We start from the raw sequence: 23,758 nt of genomic DNA, 5'->3' as shown, positions 1-23,758 counted from the left end.
GGGAGGGGTGAGATGGGGAGAAGGTAGAGAGAATAAGTAGCATAAATGGTAGGTAGAAAATAGACAGAGGGAGATTAAGAATAGTATAGAAAATGTAGAAGCCAAAGAACTTATATGTATGACCCATGGACATGAACTAAAGGGAGGGAATGTGGGTGGGAGGGAATGTGAAAGGCAGAGGGGAATAAAGGGGGGAAGTGGGACAACTGTAATAGCATAATCAATAAAACATTTTAAAATTTTTTGTGGAATGAATTTGTAAGATAATACATGAGGTGAGTAGATATATCACTCACCTTTTTCTTCAATAGGCTCTCAAAAACTGCAGACATACTGGAAAACCATTTAAATACACAGGAGAGAGGCAGCATGGCTGAGAAAGAGGGAATAGATTTTGAAATATATATTTAGGGACCAAAACAAGACATGGTGATTCAATTAGAAGTGACAGGTAAGGAAGAAGAAAGAAACTCATATGTTTTGAGCTTGGTGACTGGTTCAATGGTATTGACATCAAGTGGGTTAAAGAGTAATAGTGAAGTTTTCAGTGTCAAGTGGAAGAAGAATAGCCCAGGGACATGTCCGGAGGGAAGTTGGTATATTTAAGTCTAATGCCTGGGGGAAAGGTCAGAGTTATAAGGTGTGGATTTGATAATCTCATCTTATATGGTAGTGATGGCATGAAAATGTACGTAATTGCACAGAGAGTGTGGAGAGAGAGAGAAAGAAAGAGGAGGGAGGAGAGAGGAGCAAGGACAGACCCTGTGGAACACCCGTACTTGCCCAGCTGGTAAAAGGAGGGCTTCTTGGAGACAGGGACAGAATAATCAGAAATATACAAGAAATATGCAGAGTGAGGTATTGCAAGATACAAAGTACCAGAGTCTCCAAAAAGAGGGGCTATTAAACCACTGGTGAAATATGACTAAGAAGCTTCTTGGATTATAATGTAAACTAAGAAAACTCATGGTTCAAAGAGTAAGGCCTACATCTGCATCTTTTGATCTGCCAATTAATTTTCTCTATGACCTAGGGAGACTCCCTTGACTTTTCTGTGCTCAGATCTCTCATCTGAAAAATAGAGATAATAAGAATTAAGCCTATTCTACCCTCCTCATAGGGTTATTGGAGTTTAATGAGAAATGACATATGAAAGTCAGCCCATTGAGAACTAAAAAACATATAGTGATAAAAAGTTATTTCTTAATTTTGGTAGGCAGAATAACGATGATTAATAAATGCATGAAACTAATAGTATAGAATAAAACCATAAATAACTCTGCTTTGATGAAGCTCTTTAAACTGTAAAGAGCTTCTTGGATCACTGAAGTGTTATTCCCCCGAGCACTCATAAGTTCTCCCCCACATGGTGATAAGGGTCCCCACATTCTAGCAGCAACAGTGCTGGGCTGGGATTCAGGTCTTCAACCCAGTTCTTGTCCTCCATCTTATGCCTGTCCTCACTGTCAATGTGCCACACTCACTTGTCATTATTTGATGCAGGTCTGCCTTCCTTCTAGACTGTTAGCTCCTTGAAGACAGACTATGCCTTGTCCATTTCTCTTCTATTTTTATTGGTTGTCCCCAACACAATGCTTGGAACATGGAAGGGGCTCTATAAACATTCACTGAAAGAGAGAATAAATGAATAACAGTGCCAGATGGTTATTTAAACTTAGCATGATTATAACAGAACAAAATTAAGTTATAAGTTTGCTATAAATTTTTATAGCATTAGTATTTTTATTCAAACACATTAGGCAAGTCAAGAAATACTTGATATATTACCTGAAATAGATAAATAATTATGAAAATACATAAAGATGAAAGTATTTGTGATCATTCATTTTTAATAATCTATTTTATTGATTATACTATTAGAGTTGTCCCATTTTCCCCCCTTTATCCCCCTCTGCCCTGCACACCTCCTCCCACCCACATCGCCCCCCTCTCTTTAGTTCATGTCCATGGGTCATACATATAAGTTCTTTGGCTTCTATATTTCCTATACTATTCTTAACCTCCCCCTGTCTATTTTCTACCTCCCATTTATGCTACTTATTCTCTTTACCTTTTCCCCCTCTCTCCTCCTCCCACTCCCCTGCTGATAACTCTCCATGTGATCTCCATTTCTGTGGTTCTGTTTCTGTTCTAGTTGTTTGCTTAGTTTGTTTTGTTTTAGGTGTGGTTGTTATTAACTGTGAGTTTGTTGTCATTTTACTGTTCATATTTTTAATCTTTTTTTCTTAGATAAATCTCTTTAACATTTCACATAATAAGGGCTTGGTGATGATGAACTCTTGGCCTTATCTGAGAAGCACTTTATCTGCCCTTCCATTCTAAATGATAGCTTGGCTGGATAGAGCAATCTTGGATGTAGGTTCTTGCCTTTCATGACTTAGAATACTTCTTTCCAGCTCCTTCTTGCCTGTAAGGTCTCTTTTGAGAAATCAGCTGACAGTCTGATGGGAACTCCTTTGTAGGGAACTGTCTCCTTTATTCTTGCTGCTTTTAAGATTCTCTCCTTATCTTTCATCTTGGCTAATGTAATTATGATGTGCCTTGGTATGTTCCTCCTTGGGTTCAACTTCTCTGGGACTCTCTGAGCTTCCTGGACTTCTTGGAAGTCTATTTCCTTTGCCACATTGGGGAAGTTCTCCTTCATTATTTTTTCAAATAAGTTTTCAATTTCTTGCTCTTCCTCTTCCCCTTCTGGTACCCCTGATTCGGATGCTGGAACATTTAAAGATGTCCTGGTGGTTGCTAAGCCTTTCCTCATTTTTCTGAATTCTTGTTTCTTCATTATTTTTTGTTTGGATGTTTCTTTCTTCCTTCTGGTCCACACCATTGATCTGAGTTCCAGTTTCCTTCCCATCACTGTTGGATCCCTGTGCATTTTCCTTCATTTCACTTAGCATAGCCTTCATTTTTTCATCTAATTTGCAACCAAATTCAACCAGTCTGTGAGCATCCTGATTACCAGTGTTTTGAACTGTGCATCGATGGGTTGGCTATCTCTTCATTGCTTAGTTGTATTTGTTCTGGAGCTTTGATATGTTCTTCCATTTGAGCCATTTTTTTTTGTCTTGGCACACCTGAGCCACGAAAGGTTAAGTGCCTAAGGCAGGTTCTGCTGAAAGGACTGATGCACCCACTAATTTCGAACATGTAGGTAGAAATGCTGGAGTAACTCGTCCCAGTGTAAAAAGTCTACCTGCATCCACACAACTGAGGTTCCTTAGAAGAAAGCACATTCTCAGTGGAGGGGATCACAGCTCTTTTCTTTCCAGGTTTTCCACCTGCCACATTCCTTCCCTCCTGTACATTCATTTTAATGGAGTCGAAACTCTTAACAGATGGCGTTAGAATAATGTGATATCAAGCATTTATCATTGGTGGAGTATTTGCCTCCCTGGACAACCAACAAAGATAACAGCTTGGGCAGCAGTGAAGCTCTAGTCAAGAAAAGACACTTACCCTTATCTCTCCTACTATTTTGCTAGCTGTCCCTGAGCCCACCTGCATGGGTCAACCCCCACCTCACTCCACTATCAAGTAAAGGATGAATGTTGGTTCTTGCCTAAGTGGGGGAAAAAACTAAGAACCTGTAAAATCTGGAATACTAGAGTAGAGGTGACTCTGGCACCTCAGGATGGTATGTCTTTGACCTGTAGATGCTGTTGTAGTGGACACCTGACAACAGGCAGCTGGAGGTGTCGCTGAAAATCACAGTAGATCAAGTACTATCCATCATTTTGATCAACTGGTTGAGCAGCAAAAACTATTATTATTAGTCATAGGGGCTTGTCTTATTTTAAATTTTTATTTTTCATTTTATTTGTTTCTTCTGTTGTTTTATCCTCACCCAAGGACATTTTTTTTCCATTGCTTTTAGAGACAGAAGAAGGAAAAGAGGAAGAGATAGAAAGAAACATTGATGTGAGAGAGAAGCATCAAACAGTTGCCTCCCAGACCAGGATCATAGCACCCAGACTGGGGGTCACATTCGCCCACACCCAGACCAAGGATCAAACCTGCAACCCAAGCACGTGCCCTGACCAGGAATTGAACGTGCAACCTTGCAGTTACAAAGGTTCCTCGGGACAAAGCACCAAGCAACTGAGTCATACCAGCCAGGGCAGGATTCGTTATAATTGTTGCAAATATATAATTGTTGCAAATACATAATTGTTGCAAATATATAATTGTGTTCATTGATTTATATGAACTTATACTCATTACTTATGTGTATAAAATTTGCATTTGAGATATTTTTCCCCAATACCTCCTATACCCTTGGAAACTTGACAATAGGTACCCCAAATTCAAGTCTCGTGTCATATAAGCAATGAGAAATGTCAGAGAGTAGTAGACATTAACTTCAAATAAACAGCTATACCTGCTTTAGTGGCTGAAGTCTGATGTTCCTCACTTTCTTCTTTTTTAAAATTGCTTTCTCATTAGTTAGGCACCAGATATGTCCCTAGACAGACAACCAGGAAATATCCCTCCTTTATGGAAGGCATCTCGAAAGGCAGAAGGCCTAGAAAGTTTACATTTCAGCCCACCATCTCAACAGAGGTTGTGAGGGGCCCAAACACAAGCATTCTGTGCATGTCAGCCATCCCCCATCAATCTCCTTTGGCACCAGGCTAACTGAGAGTCTTCCTGGTGCCTCAGAGGCACTTCCACCCTTCAGTCCAGACTGACGCTCTGCACTTCATGACTTGGATTGATCTGGTCAGCGATCAGCAAATGACATATTTCATCCCTGATTCAGCAATATTATTTAAATGCCAGTACTGTCTCTTCCATCTCTCCACTCCTAAGAGTTCAAATAGAGAGTCTCTCCATTCTTAAGAGAAAAACAACCCCACAGACAACTTTAGGGATTGACTTAAAGTACCTTGTTCTCCTAAAATGATCCAGTGACATGGAATAAAACAACTAGACAATGCAAATTTTATCAGTACCAGAAATATAATCATACAGAAAAACAATTTCACTGAGCTGCCTTATACTGAAGAGAACATTGCAGAAAGTTTATATCAGCTTGGTTTCCACTGCTGCCTGTAACAGACTGGGAAGGCTTGCCTTGAAAAACTGCCAATTTAACATCTAAAAATGCTCTTTTCATTTGAGTGATTCTCAACATAAGATTCATGGTCTTAACTCTCCAGTAATGTGGCTACTAGATCATAAACAGGGCTTTGAAAAGCCATCTTCTTAGGAGCTTATTCACTGAAACTTCCTAGCACATCATGGAAGTAAAAGCCTCATCTCTTAATGTGGCAATTACATTCATGGGTTTACTATGCCTTATAATTCATTTTTTATACAATAGGTTTCAGAGTGCATTTTATCAGAACACAGACTCCCCTTACATTTATGTTGCTTTTCAGGCATATTTTCATGTCACTTTAAAATCACCTTTGATTTCTTTTCCAGTAGTTACCGGATACTAACTATGAGCCATTTCGACCTTGATGACCACAACTGTGCAAGGGCACCAAGAATGGATAAAACTAAGATTCAACAATGTTCAAGTTCAAAGTCACATAACAAGTTGCAGACCTATATCCAAACCCACAACTCTCTGCCTCTAAAACCCATTCTTTCTCCTGGTGTCCCTCCCTAAAGTGTTATCTTCTCAATGTGAAATGTCTCCCTTCAGCCTCCTCTTTTGAGGACTCAGGAAGGAAGTGAGACCTATTCCAACACAATTCTTCAGGCTCTACTTCCAGGTACTGGTTTCAAGAGCCCCTGCATGACTCATTTCTTTCACTGGCTCCTGTGTACTGATCACTCACAGAACAATATATAAGACTGGTGGGTCCAACTTTCAGGTGGAGTGGGATCAGTGAAGAGGCCAGACTTTCCCTACAGCCTTTTCCCAGAAGTAGAAAGTGAAGGGTAGTATGACTTAGGAGAAAAGAGAGGAGAGCATTCCCAGGGCACAGGGGGAGCAGGTGGCCATTGCTGGGCATGTGGAGAAGTTCAGGGAAAGGTCGCTCTGGGTTGTGGATCCAGGGCCTCTGTCCTGTTCCATTACATCTACATCTTCCTCCCCCCTTATCCCCACACACAGCTTGAGTGCTTGCTGCAGGGTAGAGTTATTGCACATTGTATACTCTTCACAGATCATATTCCCCAAGCCAAAAATCACTTCACATTGTTCTCACAATAGACCAGAGTATTTGAAATTGAAGCAGACTAGGAAAATCTGGGAATAAAGTCCTCCTACAATTATAGTCATTTTCTGTGAACTGCTTGTCACTGATGACAGATATGCCAAAATGTAATATGTATCTGATTAAACTTTCCTAAATTTTATATGATTACAACAGTAAAATCTATTCATATACATGCAGGCTTCATAACTTGTTCTCTCTTATCAAGACTGTCAATGTTAAAGTAAATAAAGGAGGACATTGCCTCCTTAGAACTCATATATTATAAAGTGCACACCTACATCACAAAGTAGCCAAAATCTCTCCAGAAAACTCTGCTTAATTATTTATGATCACCAATAAGAAAACTCACATTCAACTTCACATTTATGACAAATGGTGTATACTAATAGCCTGGCTCAAGATGACATTTGGATAAATATTCTTAAATAGAATGTGAGAACTCAAAATACATCAATTGGAAAGAATTTGCAGTTCTCTTGTCAATTATGGTTATTGGTCTGCTTAATCATAGTTCTCAATATATTTCACTCTCTGCTTTGTAAAGTAAGAATTCCAATGTCTAAATTTTATAAGTGCATAAATTGCAAATAAGAACATTTCACTCACAGTGTCCAAGATTTGGTCAATACTTTAGCCCAGCGATTTTCAGACACTGTGCCACAAGAATTTTTAAAACACACAATACCTGACTATTTACTCAGGGGTACTGACCTCTTTTTTCTTAAATTGTCAAATAAAAACGTTACAACAGCCAACATGACAATAGCCATCCAGTGTACATGAATCAAAATTACACCTATTTTTTAACAGATAGGCAAAATATATATACTTTTATATAGGGATTTTACATAGAAATATATAGGGATTTAGAGCATGGCATGTTAGAATTAATTGGGAGCTTAAAGACTAAAGACATTCAACCTTCTCATTTTATTTACCTGCTTTATCCATACTGTGTTCTGACTACTTAAGTATTCAAAGACAACACTGTCATTACCCACTATTTCAAACAGTGGTTCTATCAGTGGACATGCTTTCAGTTGTAACAGAAAACCCAATGAAAAGTGGTTTAAACCATGGAAAAATGTGTTACATTACCTATGTAGCAAAAAGTCTGGAGGTGGTTGGTTCCCAGGAGCTGGGAGCTTTGCACCTTTCCACTCTGCTATGATCAGCAGGTTGACAAAGCCCTCCTCTGTATTTGCAAGTTAGCTATAGAATTCCAGGTGGTGCGTGCAGACACAACACCCAGCAAAGAAGGCATCCCACTCATGCTTCTCTTTATGTATTTTAAGGGAGACATTTCCCAGAGGCTTCCTGTACACTACCCACAATTGTCTCATAGTAATCAGCATTTGGCATTAGGGCTACACAACAGTCTTGGAAGCTCCTGTAAATTCTGCTTCTAAATAAATGCAGTGTTTTCCTAGGAAGAAAAAAAAGGTGGTTCATTTGGAATAAGTAATCAATAGTTTCTGCCACAAGGGTCTCCCAGAACTGTTCATCTCACACTATTCACCTTAATATTAGTATGAGTCAGTCCATTTATATCTGTTCACCTTCCTTAACATTTTCACTTCTGCAGCTTGCTCATGTTTCCAGATTCCTATGAAGTCTACCAAAATGTTCAACATATTTCCATTTTCTATCCTGAGCCATTGTTTTCCTGGGCATTTTGAAGAGTAACTAAAGATGGAATCACGTCTTATTTGTCGTCCTGCCTAGGGATTGTACCTCCACAGTGCTATAGTCTAGAAGAAAATCTACTTGATTTTGACTCTTCAGCAAGGAAACATATACACACACTGTTACAAAATAAAATTTATCTTATTGGCTCTATGCAGGAATTCATGAATCAGGCAGCATCCAATCTAGCAGACAGAAAGGAGCTCCAAGGAACTATACAAAATGAAAATTTTTTATAGATAAAATGGAGGAGAAACAAGGAGGTTTTATGAGGGGAAAAAGAAAGCAGGTTGGCTATTTCAAGGTCACTTTCCTTTGCGGGATGGCAGAGGTCTATCAAGCAGCTTACCTAACCAATGACAATCAGACAATTTCTGATTGACTGGCTTAAGATTCTGTTTCTGGGAAAGTCAAAACTATAATTAAGTGTTTGGTGGTGTGCGGCTTAGCATAAGCAACTCCATTTGCAGCCTGTTGTCTTGGTTTTAAAAGTAGCCACATGCCACTCATCCAGGAATGATGGAGCAGCCACCTGCCCAACTTCCCCAGCCACAACTTTTTTCAGAATGTGCATATTCAAAAAGCTAGGACAATGACCTTTCTTGATCTTCAAATCATTTCTGTGCCCATAGATCCCCACCAGAGAGAAGTTGAGGAGAAAACCCCATCTACTTGGTCATGTATCAAACCAGACTGATGTCGCTGATTCAGGTGTGCCTCATTCTAACCTCCCTCTTTTGCTACACCTGACTTGTGTCACTGGGGCATGTGGGCCAACAATTCTTCTCCTGGTTAAGATGTGAGTCTGATCTAGGCTTTTCAGCTATTTGTCTTTCTTTAGTCTTGACCACAGGTAGAAATGTAGGACTTGGCTGGGGAGACCATTATTGATGGCCAGGTGGTCATCAACAGAAAAAACTTGATAGCAGGGAGTGTTGTCATAATCCATCATTTCTAAACCCTGTCACTGTGTTAATTGCCCTTAGAAATCCATTACTGTCACCACTTGCAGCATTTACTGATGAGACAGAGGTCAGAGATCTTTCCAGCTGCTGGGAGAGTGAAACGTGCTAAGGTCTCAGGGTCAAGAGGTGCTCCCAAGGGCAAGGGCTTGAACTTCATTAGCCCTTTCCCTTTGGCTATTTACACATTTGTGTGTGCCAAGACTGCATAAGCCTCAGGAAAATTCCATCTAACTCTAAATCGAGAGTGCCACAAAAAGAATGATGGAGAGCAGCATAATAATATTACATGGAGAGCCTCATTCTGGAGGAGTCACTTCAAATCATCAGCCTGCACCCCATTTCTCTCATGTGGATCCCATACGGGAGCCCCATAAAATGTGCAGAAGGTACCGATGACTCTGCTGCAGACATCTGCCATTTCAAAGATTCTTTTCTACTTTCATATTAATCTCAGCCGCAGCTACACTAGAGGGCACTTGAACACCACATTCATTGCAGACCAAGTCATTGACACAGGTACTGGTAGTAATTTGGGGGGGAGTGAAGGGTGGGGAGTTGAAGGGTAGTGATGGGAGGAGTATATTTATTTTAACATGTCTTCCATAAACTCATCGGTATTTGAGGAAGCTTCTGAGTCAGACTTTGGGGACCAAAACCTTAATTATACAATATAATTGTTGTTAATGGAACGTGTACATTTCAACCCAGAAAGACTGGTGGTATTTAATGCCAGCATGACATATTTCCCAAACCGTTCTCTTTATTTGTATAAATAGGAGAGAAGCAAAAATTGCATCAGCTCTCTGCATAATGAAGAGGGAGGGAACATGCAGGCTGTACTATGGTGGCCAGATGCTCTTTTATCTCTTTTCCAATCAACATGCAGAGCTGGTGGTCCTCAAATAGAAAGCATCTTTCCTAAGGGATGGCAGCACTATACGTTTGGAATGATAACATTCTATAAATAAATAAAAAAGATTATTAAGAACGCTGTGTAAATCTTCTAGTCAAACACCCCTTCAAGCAACCATCATTGGTAATTCAGTTTGGTCCCTTAATCCCACTGTATACAAATACACAGCATAAATACAGTATTTAACAAGCACTGCAGAAAAAGCATCACTCTTGCAATAAAGACTCATTTAGGAAGAATGAACATTTCTTGCCCCCCTATCTTGTTGGCTACCCCCAAATTCCAGGTCTTCATTTGATTCTCCTTCCTGAATGAGATGTCTACTCACATGAATGAATCTCAGGCATAAACCCTTGTGCAAATAAAATCTCAAAATATTTATTTGGTTCTCATATTCTTGTTGTTCTACTTCAGTGAATTCACAGGGTATCCATTAGAAGCCACATCACAAGTGCAAATTTCCATGGGCTTTCTTAAGCCACAACACTTCAGTGGGGTTTAAATGGGATCAGAGGAGGAGAAGAGAGCAGATCTGATGTGCGATCCATGAACATCTCAGGAGATCTTAGGTCTAGCATTGTGACTTGCTTTCCCTGTGACTCTTCTTGTTCTCTCTGCTTGTTGTTGCTGGTTGCTCTCTGTCTCCCTCTTTGTCTTCCTGCCACTGTGCTTTCTCTGTGTCTTTGTATCTCTCTGAATCTCCATCTCGCTCACTCTAATCACCACCCCCTTCAATTTTATTATTCTTTTTGTTCACTCTTTGGATCTAGAATCTTGGTCCACATGAGTACTAGGGTAACAGTGAGGGTAACACACTCTGATGGAGAGCACATCCTAAACGTGATGCCCTGAATTTCCTTGCTGGCTTCTGATGAACTGTGACAACAGGCAACCACGAGGCTGGGGCTGCCAACAGGCCAATGCCTAGCTGTTTTCCCAACCCAGTCAGTTGCCCAAGTGCAGTTTATTTTTCTTTCTCCCTCAGCTTATAATATAGAAAGAGGATCACCCAGGTGGCACCAGGAGGCTCTGCCAATTAAAGATCTTCTTGATGAGGAGCCATTTCTCAAGCTGCCTGTTGCAGTACTCCAGCCCCCACTGAATCCATTTCCATCAGGGACACCCACCACCAGAAACCTGCCCCAATCTACTCCTACTCCTCCTTTAAGACTTCCCAGTTCAGGTCATCCCACCGTGCTGGAGCCTTCCAGGCGTTTTCACCCTTCCGTGGCTCACTTTAGAGCCTGAGGGAAAGTCCTGAGACCACGTTCCTCCTCTGGAAGTCAGTCTGGCCGGTTCAACACCTTAGATCTTCAGCTCGCAGGTGATGGAGCCAAAGTGCTTCCATTTAGCAATCATGATCTAATACCTGATTTTCAGCTCTTAGTTAGCAGAAGTTGGTTTTTAGAAGTGTCTGATTCTTACTATGTCTATGCTCTTTGTTATGTTTAAAATCAAATACAGCAGAAGATAGATCTGGGAAGTGCACACGTTTGCTGGGCACTGCCATAACGAAATATCACAGACAAGGCAGCTTAAACAACAGAAATTTGTTTCCTCACAGTTTTGGAAGCCGGGAATCCAAGTTTAAGGTGTCAGCAGGGTTGGTTACTCCCGAGGCATCTTTTCTTGGCTTGCAACGTGCTGCCTTCTGTGTCCTCACACGATCTTTCTGCTACGTACACAGATCACTGGTGTCTTTGTGTGTCCATATTTCCTTATAAGACCACCAAGTTGGATTAAGGTCTACCCATAGGATCTCGTTTAACCTTATTTACCTCTTTCTAGGCCCAATCTCCAAAAGCAGTCACATTCTGTAGGATTGGAGATTAGGGCTTTAACCTGTAAATTTGGAGAGAGGCACAATTCAATCTACAATATGAAACTTTACATTTCAGGTAGCACCCAAATGCTTTGCTTGAAAAAGCTTTGTTTGAAAAAGAAATAGAAGGGTATGTAAGCCCTGTTTTTAATTTTCTGTAGATGCTACTGTATTTTTCATAATGTAACAGTGACATTTAATGAATACTGAAGAGATTAAAAAAATAAGTTATAATCACAAATTAATTCCTAATAAATCTATTATGGATCTTTGGCAATTCAGCCACTCAAAGCAAGATCTTCTCCACTGGTTTTATTTTTTTAAAGGAGTGAGTTTTCTCCGTGAGTTTTTGGTGGGACAAGTAGATTTTTATTATGATTGTTTTGTTCTTACAATGTTTTCTGTATGGCACTATCTTAATGGCTAAATCTTGATTGGATTTTTGTTGTTATTTATATTTATCACTTTCTTGTAACAGCATTTCTCTGTCCAGGTCTCTCCAGGACATCTTGTGAGAACTTGAAAAATATTCACTGCTAACAGCCAACTCTCGTGCTGAATGAGGCAGATAAGAGGGGAAAACATATTGTTTGATAAGCTTTCCATGAAATGTAACCCTGGGTTTGTTGTTGTTTGGTTACTCCTCCCTTTAATAAATGTGATGGGGTAGTTTAGAGTATGAGCATTATGGGTAAATAGGAAAATGACTGCTCCAGACCTCAATTAATTACACAAAAGCCATCCCAGAAGTCTGCCTCCCTTGCTCCTGTGCCTGATGCTCTAGCAGCTGCTCATAGAGACACAGTTCCTGAGATGTCTCTGGCCTTGGCCGAATTCAACCTGGGCACAGGAAATGACCCTAGAAGCCAGTAGACCCAACTTCCTAGTAGGGCTGCTCCAGGGTAGGTGTAAGGGGGACCCTGGGACATAAAGAAAGTCTTGTCTCCTATAAAGTAGGCAGTAACTATAAGTTACAGTCCTCTCTGTGCCTGAAACCCCCTGTGTGTGATTTCTGAAATTCAGATGAAAAAGGAAGGGAATTTTGGTCAAATATGATCAAACATTTATCTTTTCTTCCACCCAAAACCTAAAGGAAAGAAAAGTGAAAGAATTTAAAAAACAGATAGATGACAGATAAATAGATAAGTAGTAAATAGATAGATAGGTGATTGACAGATGATAGGTAAGTAGATAAATGACAAAAAGATGATAGATAGATGATAGATAGACAGAGGCAAGCCCACAAGCCAAAAAGAACAGGGTACAGAACTGTCATGAATAAAAACTGTCAGCATATTTTGGGGGGAATAAAAAGCAATAGAAAAATGACAATACCTCAGCAGAGTGGAAGAAGCTGTAACCTAAGAGTGTCCAGGTGCCCCCGCAGAACCCTGGAGAGGTTGTGCACAGGGACACTGCTGGTTCGTCAGTAGCTAGGATGAGGCATGGGCCTAGAGCAGAGGTGCTGACTGAAAGTTTGCATCCACCACCTGTATACGTCTCTTCCCCCACCAAACACCAGCCCCTCTCACCAGCTCCACCAACCTGTCCCTGTTTCATTCCTTCCAGGAGGGCGAGAATGTTTTCCTTAGAGAATGTAAGAATCTCCAGACTCAGATAGCAACAGGCATAGCAGGTGGGGATCCAGGTGCAAGGCTGAAAACAAGTCACTTAGATAAAAATCTGTTTTCCAAGCACCCTTTCTATCTCTGCTCCCAGAACAGAAGTGTCTGAATAGATAACTCACAGGCAGGAGCAAAAAGGATAATTCTCCAGAGAAACTGACTGGACCTCAAGAAAAGATTCATGGACTCCATTTGAAATACTCTTTTTCAAGTGAGCCAGCTTATCTCCTGACAATACTTACTGAGAACCAAGCCACCCCACGTACAGTTTCCTATGGGCTTCATTTTGTGTTGGCTCTTAACCATAAAAGTCCATTCAAATATCAGCAGACATCTGAAGAAGGCCTCAGACATGAAAAAAAGAGAACTAAACAAATAAATAAACTTTTTAAGGAGCTAAGAAGACATAGAGACAATAGAGCAAAAGAAAAACAAAACAATTAAAAATCTACACACATTATCATCAGAGAATTTTGGGAAAATATTGCATTCATGAAACAAGGCAGGACACAATAAAAAAGAATAATCAGAGTGCAAAAGAAGAGTTTGGGAAATGAAATATATAATATCCAAAATAGAAAATATTCAATAAAACATTTGGGAGAAAAGGTTAAGTAACTCTGTTCAAAAAGACCAAGAAATGGGCAAAAGGGGAGAAGAGAAAATTGGAGGGCCAGCCCAATATGTCCAACATCTGGAGTTCCAGTAAAAACAGAAAACAGGAAAATTAAGGGTAGAGATAATCAAACAATTGTTTTAATTTCATAGAACTGGAAGGCATGAATTTAGAGAGTGCCTAGCACAGTATATTTAAAGATAAGACAAAACAAAAAAATACCAAACAGAAAAATACAAGACAAATACCTTGAGATTTCAGAGTACCAGGTATAGGAGTGATCTGAAGTTTGCAGAGAGAGAACCTATGGCAAAAAAAAAAAAAAATGGAAATGGCCTAGTGACTCTCACTAAGAACACTGGGGCCAAACGGCAGCACAGCGGTGCCTTAGATGCTCTGAGGGAAAGAAAACTCCAGTCCATGATACACCAGGCCAAGCTCCAAATCAAGTATAAAAGTAAAACAAATAAATTTTCAGATTAAAAAAAGACTGAAAAATTATACCTCCCATACACCCTTTCTCAAGGTGTCCATGCTTCGCTGGTGTCAACTGTCATCAGTGTGTCACCAAAAGTCCCCCACAGTTACCATGGGAAAAGAAAACTGGAATCCAGGAAAGGAGAGAGGAGAAAATAAGTCCCAGAAAAATAGGAAAGAGGAATTCTAAGGCAAGTGTGCAAGGAGCCTGCAGAACAACCAAAACCAGCCGCAGGGTGGCTGAAGAACTTTAGGAGACAGGACTTCGAGCTGGGGGAGGGGACGGGTGGGAGAATTTTTAGATGAATTGAAATATCCAATTTGTGGAAAACTGCATGATAAGCATTTTACACAGTTGTCAGAGGATTTGAGGAAAATTAGTGATAGGGTCATAGAATACTAAGCAAATTGGGAGGAAAAGGCAAATATTCACTTTTGAGGAAAGTTGTACAATGAACTAAAGGTAAATATAGTATCTATTTGGCTCAGTAGTAAACGGTATTGACATAGCCCCAATAAGGTAAACCCTGAGTAAGGACTAAACTTGTACGCTATAAAAATGTTGAGAGGAAAGGGAGAGGGGGAGGAAGTGTTTATAGAAAAGCTTCCCTATCAAAACCATATATGATATGAGGTAAAGGATGTCTAAAATTGATAAATCAAGAATTAATAAGATTAGCACATTGTTGGGAGTAAAGGACAGAAAACTGTGCTTGAACAATGATTAAAATAAAATTAGAAAAAATATAAGATTAGCACATTGTTTATAAATATGTAGGGACATAAGAAGTGAGCTAAATGGATACAGAGTAAATAGGGGTTGGGGGGAAATTAGACCCAGGGTGCTGCTTGTTTCAATTTTAAGACTTCATTGGTATTGACTTTTTAAAAGTGTGTTCATATAGATTACTTTAACAAATATAAAACTGGATAGATGAATATATGGGAATAGGTGGGGGGAGAGAGAGATAGAGAGAACAATGGATAGAAAAGCAACAACGTTCAAATAAATCATCGGGAAGACTTCTGCAGAAACTGGAAACCATGAGGGGAAACCCAGGCCAGACGAGGCACAGGTGCTATTTTGTCAGAAATGGAAGATGGGCACTGGGGAATTAGGCAGAAAGAAATTGCTTTTTAGATTGTAGAGAAAATATTCTGGCTTAGACTGAGAGAAACATAACATCAAAACTGAGGGAAATGTACTGACTTATAGGAGTCTGGCAAAAAAGAACCAGAGACAGTTGTCAGCCAACTCTGAATCGCCCACCGGCAGGGAACACTGTCCACGTGAGGCCCCCAGTGGCTGGTGGTCTCCACAGCTGTCCCAGTGTGTACACCGGCTCTGTGGTTAGACACAGAGGTACAGGACGTAAGCTTCACTTCAGCTGTACCCCACTCTGTTATATTTGGTCCTTGTAATCACCTACCTGTGTATAATGATACCCGATCACTCTTCAGACCGTCCACTTTGAAACTTCGGACAAGTTATTTCACCTCATTAAGCTTCCATTTCCTCCTGTGTACAATTGGATAATAATAGCATGGCACCCATCTCAAAAGATTTTTATGAGGATTAAAATGATCTGACAGCTGTAAACATTATAAACTGTGAAGACTCTCCAGCTCATAGTAGGCACTCGGTCAATATCAGCTAATATTATTGTTACCTCTTTTTTAAACCTGGGCCAAACTCTGCATTTATTTGATTATTTTCTCCCTTAAGTCTCTCCTCCCAGCCTTTTTGGGAGCTGTTCTCCATGTCCAGAGCTCCGTTATATGTGAGCGCTCTCCCTTAGTGGTGGAGCACTGCCCAGGAGCCTGCATGACAACCATATGGACCCAAATCTCAGAAGGGCAGACCAGACAACCTCTTCGGCCTCCACTTGCAAGCTGCATATGAAAGTTTGGCCTCATTGGCATAATAGAAGTATTTCTAATGACAAATCTGAGGTTTCTACAAGAAGGTAACCGTAAAAGCGCAGCAGTTAAGTGAGATGAGGCATGTCATGGATCTGAGTGATTTCAAAGAACAGGAGATACTTTCCACTATTCTTTAGAAATTCCAAATTTTATGCCATTATTTGTTTCTCAGAATGCTCGTTAACATGTGAGTTTCCATGTTCCTTGTCAGCTTCCCCTCACTGTGTGGAATTGGGAGGACAGTCTTCTCCTGAGAGAAATCTGTCCCTTGCTTGACATAAGGGTTGAGATTTATATATGGAATGATTTTCCCCCTGGGGCCTATGAGCTGCTCCGCACGCTTTTACTTAATCAGAGAGGGGGAGGCTGCTGCAGGCGGTGATCAGTCTGTCTGCAGCCTGGAGCCCTGTCACCAGCAGCCACTCTAACTCGACTCTCAGCAACTGTCAGTACAAGTCAAGAGAAATGACACAAGAAAATAGCTCTGTACTAAATAATCACAGTGTTCATCCAACAGTCTTCAGAACTATTTGCTACCATAATGATCATGCAGTTATTTGTTCAACTGCCAGGAAAAGAAACTTGTATTTGAGGGATTGGTGGCAGGAGGAAAGAACAGAAGAGTGAGACAGAGAAGTACTCAATTCTGAGAGAGAAAGAGAGAATTTGAAGAACTACGAGGGAAATAAAACAGAGTCTCCGAAGCCCCATGCCTCCATGACATTTGGTGCAGCAGCCTTTGTGTGGAAGTGCTTTGATGGCTTTATTCTCGGCTGCCCAGCCCACCCCAAGATGTGGGTCTGGGTGTAAGGCAGCCGTGCTCTGCCTCTACCTGCCCTAACCACCTCTACCTGCTCTAACCAAGACCTGTCCTTAAGGTGCCCATGAGGCCACGTTTTCACGAACTGCCTGGGCAATTGGTAAGTCTCGGGTCGAGAAGCGGAGCCGTTCACAGGTTCAGACCTGAAGCCGGGTCCTTAAAATGAATTGGAAGCATCTGGCTGTTTTGCTGTCGGTAGGTAATGATGCCGCCGCGTCACACACCCAGATGTGATTCTACATTCCGGCAGCTGTTCTGGTGGGAGTTTCAACACCCCAAACATCTGCTGCTGGGACTCTGTGGTACAATTCTCACTCCATCTCTCTGAGCTCTTATTCTTTTCCCAGAAAATGTACTTTCTATCTACTTGGTATTTTCCTATTTTCCAAAGGTGTTATTCCCAGCAAGGTGGATACCCACCAAATTCTATATAATGTGGAAGAGAAATCTGGATCAGATTCATAATTCATGGCCAAACAGAGAGGATGTGACACTAATTCATGTTATGAGGTTTGATGAGATAGAACATTATAGCCAAAGAATTCATACTTTAAGGCATTCGTAGAAGAAATGACTATAATGAGGTCACTCCTGCACATTAAACACAATGGGCGGGGAATACCTCTGAAGCCCACAATGTTTATCTCTGCGATACTTGTCAGCATCTTCAAACTGCACACATAAAATTCTCTCAGCACTGCCTATTTAGCAGATAAAAGACCCTTGTCAAGCATGATTCCTCAAATATTTAGGTGTTATCATAAACTCACATAATAGTTTTGAAGAACAACAGAAAATCTCAAATCATAAAATACTCAGGTACTTTGACCCAGTAATATCTGGGTATTTATCCCAAACAAATTATGAAAAAGTACTATGTATAAAGGTGTTTATAATGGGATTTAGTACAGTGAAAAGTGAGTTCGATCTACTGTCCCCAAATAGGACAATAGTTCAATAAATATCATGTCTCTACTTCCATAGGATACGTGGAAAATCAATGTGAGGGACTGAAATGTTCCAGCTGCTCAGGCAGCGATTAAAAAGATATTTACTGAAGCTAATAATAATACGGGGAAGTGCTTCTGACACTCACTGAGTAAGAAAGCAAAACACAAAGTTGTTTGTACATTATGGTTAGAATCATATCAAAACTCGGCATTTGAAAATGGCTCAAAGTAATTGCTCCAAAACAATAATAGCTATTGTGCTTGAGTGGGAAAATTAGGAGCAATTTCTCCCCTTTCTCTATTTTCCTAATTATTTACAAAGGGGTTCTATTACTTGAGTCAGTAAAAAGGACAAAGAAAAATGCATCCCTACAGTGTAACTAAGACACGAAGCCTGCCAAGGCAAGTGAGTTTGAAAAAAGCAACACTGGCGGAGCCTGAGGCTTGTCATAAAGGCAAATCTGGAGCTAGCCCAGTTCAGGTGGAGACCTGTTTCCCCATCACAACCCCAGCTTGCTGGCCATTTTCTCCAGAGTTTTAAGGAATCCAAAGTGAAATTAACCCAACATTCTGACTTTCACCTGAGTGAGTTAGAAATACAGTGCCAGACTGAGAACACCAACCCAGCATCAGATGAAAGTTCATGAATAAGCACAGATGGGAAGAATTATTTCCCTTAATTTTAGCGATTGAAAAAAAAAACTTGGAACAAGGCTCCTGTTTCTGGTTCCACCAGGTAACTTTTCCAAGCCTGTGAAACCCGGGAAGGGTGAACGTAGCACTTCTGTCTCTCCATCCCCAATGTCTCTGCCAACCTCACGTTGAGCCTGAAGGAGAAAACAGAGTCAGCTAACATTACTTTAAGCCTACTCTTTTTTCTCTTAATACTCCTCTGAAATTTAAAAACAGTACATTGATTTTATGATATCCCAAAATAAATGGGTATTTCTAGCATTTTGGAAGACAGCTTTAATGTAGGAGTAAAAAGGGATGATCGAGTGATAATAAACTGATTAGTCTCAGGATTTCTCAAGGAAAAGCTGACCCAGCACCAGGGTTCTCATGCACACCATTATAATTCTTTGATTTCCTGTCATGGCAGACAGTTCAAAAACTGAAAGTAAATAGGAGACATGGAAAATCAATGTGAGATGCTGAATCGTTCCAGCTGCCGAGGTCTGTTAATTACATCACGTTTTTATGGAGACATGCAGCTCAGACTTGCCAAGTGCCCACATCTGGAGGCTGTCGCCTGCCATCCTGTTGGGGGCAGCTCTTCTCCCCGGCGTGTCGGCTAACTGCAAAAGGACAAGCTACCCCAGGAAAACCTGATTGTACAGCCCAACTCTCTGAGGCAAAATCTGGATGATCGTTGTGTCTTCCGTTACCATAGAGATAAGAGGTGCTGGGAGCTGGAGAGGGGCCACTCGAGTGGCAGGAAGTGGGTTAGTCAGTATGCACAGTGTGAACCTGAGGAAAATGAAAGTCTGTTCTACTTGGGTAGCCAGGCCTTGGTGGGCTAAGTGGGAGAGAGCCGAGAAGAGATGAGAGACTGCAGGGAGCTGGCAGAGAGAAAAAATGCAAGGGAGTGAAAGGACGGCGCTTAACGCTGTGTGAAGTGCCAGGCCACCAGGAGCCACAATGGATTTCCAAGACCAAGTCCTTCGAGCACCTACTCTTGCCAGGGCAATAAAAGGAAGCCCACAGCACTAGCACAAACTTCATGGATTGTTTCAATAAAGGCCTTTCCACATTTTCTTGTAATTTAGACCCTCTCAAAGTCTTTTCTCGTTTCCCTTCCTGCTTTCCATGCCATATCCTGTTCTTTTTCTTCTCTCACATTTTTCCAGATGTTTCCAAGTCCCTCTTTTTTTCCCATCTTCGCACATGCTAGGACTAGCTTCTTCATCCAGGCGTCTCTCACTCATCATAATTCATTCTCTTCCCCTCTCTTTGTTTTTCTCTCTTCATCACCTCCTTCCCTCATTTCCTTCTTGCTATTTTTTTTCTAATTGGATCCTCTTAGACAAATAGCTGGGAGAAAGAAAAGTCCAGTACCTGTCAAAGATAATTCGAGACATTTGCTAATGTCCAGTTTCTGCCATGCACATCCCCCATGGATTTGTCTTGAGCAAAGTCTTGGCTTGGGCCTGTTGCTTTCAAATCCTAGCTCCTCAGGGGATCTCTGAAATTCCTACTTATTTTGTTTTAATCCAACTGCGTATTTCAAATATGTGACACCTATCTCATACTCTATCCCTCCACTTCCTGAAAAACTTACACATTGTTAATGTAAATTGAATGTATATTACATTTTAAATGCACATGCATGTAACATGTATATACATAAATGTAATACATGTATACTAAGTACATTTTATGTAAATTCAATATAAGTTATAAGTTTCAAAACTTTCAGATTTTAACACATTGGGAACTTGTGCTAACCAAGTAAATCTTTTTGTGAAGATTTGAAAATAAAGATTTTCCTGCAGTTTCTAGTAACTGTGTGGGGTAGTAATTGAGTAGGGATGTTGTAGCATGTTTTTATAAATTCAGCTTGTGCATGACTATTCATATAAATTGTATAAGAACTACACATTAAAGCACATGAGTGAAGAACCCAATTAAATGCCAATGAGGGTCCATGGATCTGCTAGGGGTCCCCTTGTTGCAGGGCAAATTCTGCTGGTGCAAGAGTGAGTCATGTTGTACCGTCTCGTGTCCCATAGATGGTTTAACTCTTGCTTTCATGTCCTGATTGCTTTTCAGGTGACTTTCCTATAGGAGAAATTTGAGCACTTACTGAAGATCATCCATGACCCAACTTTAAAATACAAATTTCCTGCTATTTCTTGTGCAAAAATCCAGATCAATTAGATTCAGGAGGTCTCCCAAAATTGCAAAGCCAGCTGTCAACAAACTAATAATTTGCAACTGAGTGAATCTGCCAATCTAAGACTGAATGGTTACCTGTAATCTCCAATTCCTAATGTTGCTGCTAATCATTCACACGCCTTCATTTTTATAATTTACTGGTTTTATAAAGATCATCATTAATTTGAAATAAAACAAGCATGTATTGATACATTATCATTTAACCAGCTTTCTATATCAGGGTTTTCATTTAGATTTCATTTGAAAATAAATGCTTCTCTATAAAAAAAAATAATTGATAGCTTCACCCACAGCCTCCTCCTCCCTCTCTCTCCTCTCTGCCCCACTAACAATCCTTGATTTTCCGGACTATTCTCTGCTTCTTTATCTCCTCCTTTTAAACTTGACCCCACAACTCTGATAGTCTTGCTCTAACCTGGTAAATACACTCACCCTGAGAGGATCATTTCTAAAAATGATTTGAGGGGTGCCCCTGCCTGCAGAGAAGGGGGGGAGAGGAAGCTCACATTTTGCCCTAAACTCCTCCAGTCTTAGTGAACTAGTGTAAAGAAGTAAACCATCCACAATGCAATTTCAGGCACTTCGACATTCAGAAGAGCCTCTTGGGGGCAACCTTTAGTCAATCTCACATTTTGTTGAAGTGTTTCCCAAACTATAATCTGAGGACTGCTAGCATAGAACCATTTATGAAGTACCTGCTAAAAGGCATTTTCCTGGGTCTTAATTTGAGCTTTCTGGAGGCTAGGACCCGAAGCTGCCTTTTCAGCAAGCTCCTCAAATAATGCTGCACTTTGAAGTTCAAGGGCCACCATTAATCTCCCCCACACAGAGCAGAGTGCAGCCTGCCTTCCCATGCCTCAGCTGAGAGCTGCAGACTGGGAGGCATTCCAGGGAGGCATCCAAGCAAAGAGAGGTGTGCGAGCAAGATGACAAAGGCAAAAAAAGAGAATATAAAATCTAGTGAGCAGTCTCAAAAAGGACAAGAGAAATAATTCCAGTGTCCTTGTCACCATCTCCAAATTCATCAGGCAGTAGCTGCAGCAAAGCAGAAGCAGCCTGGGGGCATCTGAAGGATAAAGGAAGCCCAGCTTCTGGCACACCTGGAGGAAACAGTCACATCGCAGTGAATGCAGACGTGGGGACAGTGTAGAGGCACCCAGCCCCACTCCACCTGCCTGTGTAGAAAGGGATTCTGTGGCTCACTTCCCTTTCAAGACTTCTCCAGGCCAGGCCAGCCCAGAATTCCTGAAAGAACGGGTGAATGCATTGGCACAGAGCAAGCTCATCCCCGGTCCGGCTGGTCACCTCCTCAGGCCGCCTTGTGTACCCCTGTTCTTCCTTCATGAAAATCCACCATGCACTCCAAAAGACGAACTAGGACACTTAGTTTTTATTCCACATGCGTCTCATTTGTCTTCAGTAGGTTCTTCCATAATCTCATCATTATTGCTATGGCCCTCTGAGGACAGCTGACTTGCATTAATCAGCCAAGCCCCTCATTGCTCACCAGATTCTTTACACTTTTACCATGCCCTAGGGCATCCTAACTTACTTGAAAAATTAATAAACCTCCCCCCTCTTATCTTACCTTATTAATGTCTGTCTTTGTAACCCATTATCCCCGCATATCATCAGAGATCACTGGAGGGTACGGTGGTCACCAGCTTGCTCCCCTCACTCTGTCCTAAAACTGGAACAACCCCCTAAATGGCCAGCAAGGAAATAGCCTTCATGGGCGGCAGGGTGTTTGTTTAACAGCTCCATGGCACAGTGGACCGCAGGCAGGAGAATTTTTAGGCTTCAGCTCAAGGCCATTAAGGCCCATTAAGTTGTTCTCTCCTCCCCCACCCGATCTCCCCCTCTTTTGTGCACCCTAGTAAATCTGACTCATTAGCTTTAGATGTTTTGAAATACTGGTACATTAATCACTTGTGTTTGCACACTGTTTATGTGGGTTGTTGGTCATGGTCTGTAGTTATACTGGCTGTCTCCCTTGCTTACTTAAAGGTACAATCCAATTGAAAATAAAGATTTTTGCAGGTTTGCTCATTACACACAGTGTCGGCAGCTGGTGAGTGTCTTTTGCAATTCATCAGAGGCCTCCCAGACCACCTGCTCTCGGCATCCTGCAAACAGCTGGCACTGGGTAAGTACCATAAGCTATTACCTTACACAACAAATAAATAAATGGGTGGATGGGTAGACAAATAGATAAATACATTGAATTGTCAGCCTGGAAGCATAGCTTCTTGAAGGGAAGAGTCCATAAAAATATCACTAGCCCACACTTACATGCTGTCATGTAAATGAGAAAAGAGGGAAGGAGGTAAAACTCCCAAAACTTTGAGTGGAAATATTTTGTCATTTGAGTACCACAGCAGTCAAGAATAGGACTTCACACAGGCTGGCTGTGTGGTTTGGTACAACAGTAAGAGAAAGGGGGATTTAGTTGAATTGCCTGGAGGGTTTTTCTTTTCTGTTTTATTTTTTTTTTTTTCTGAAAAAGTCAGAGGTAGGCTTTGTATATTTAAGGCCATCAAATGTCCTAAGATTAAGAAACCAATCCCTGTTTTCAAGGTTGCCACTACTTTAGATGTCAGTGGCCTTCACCCCAGTTTTTAACCCTGAGAGTGATGTTGGTAGCCATGCCCTGCTCTAGCCCCAATACCTGTCCTGGCCCCTGCAGCCTGAGGAAAGGCTAGAGTCAGTGGCAACATAGAAACTAGAAAATGGTTGGGGGTCCAGAGAACGGGCCTTTTGTAGGATGTCATTCGGAAGGATTTCTAAAGTTTATCACAGACAGCCTGAGACTTCCCTGAGGTCTACTTGGAAACTTCTAATAATCTGGCTTGAGTCTTGTAAACATCAC

The sequence above is a fragment of the Phyllostomus hastatus genome, unplaced genomic scaffold (assembly GCF_019186645.2).
Source record: "Phyllostomus hastatus isolate PE091 unplaced genomic scaffold, TTU_PhHast_1.1 phas_contig_80, whole genome shotgun sequence".
Classification (NCBI taxonomy): domain Eukaryota; kingdom Metazoa; phylum Chordata; class Mammalia; order Chiroptera; family Phyllostomidae; genus Phyllostomus; species Phyllostomus hastatus.
This window is presented reverse-complemented; position numbering follows the sequence as displayed.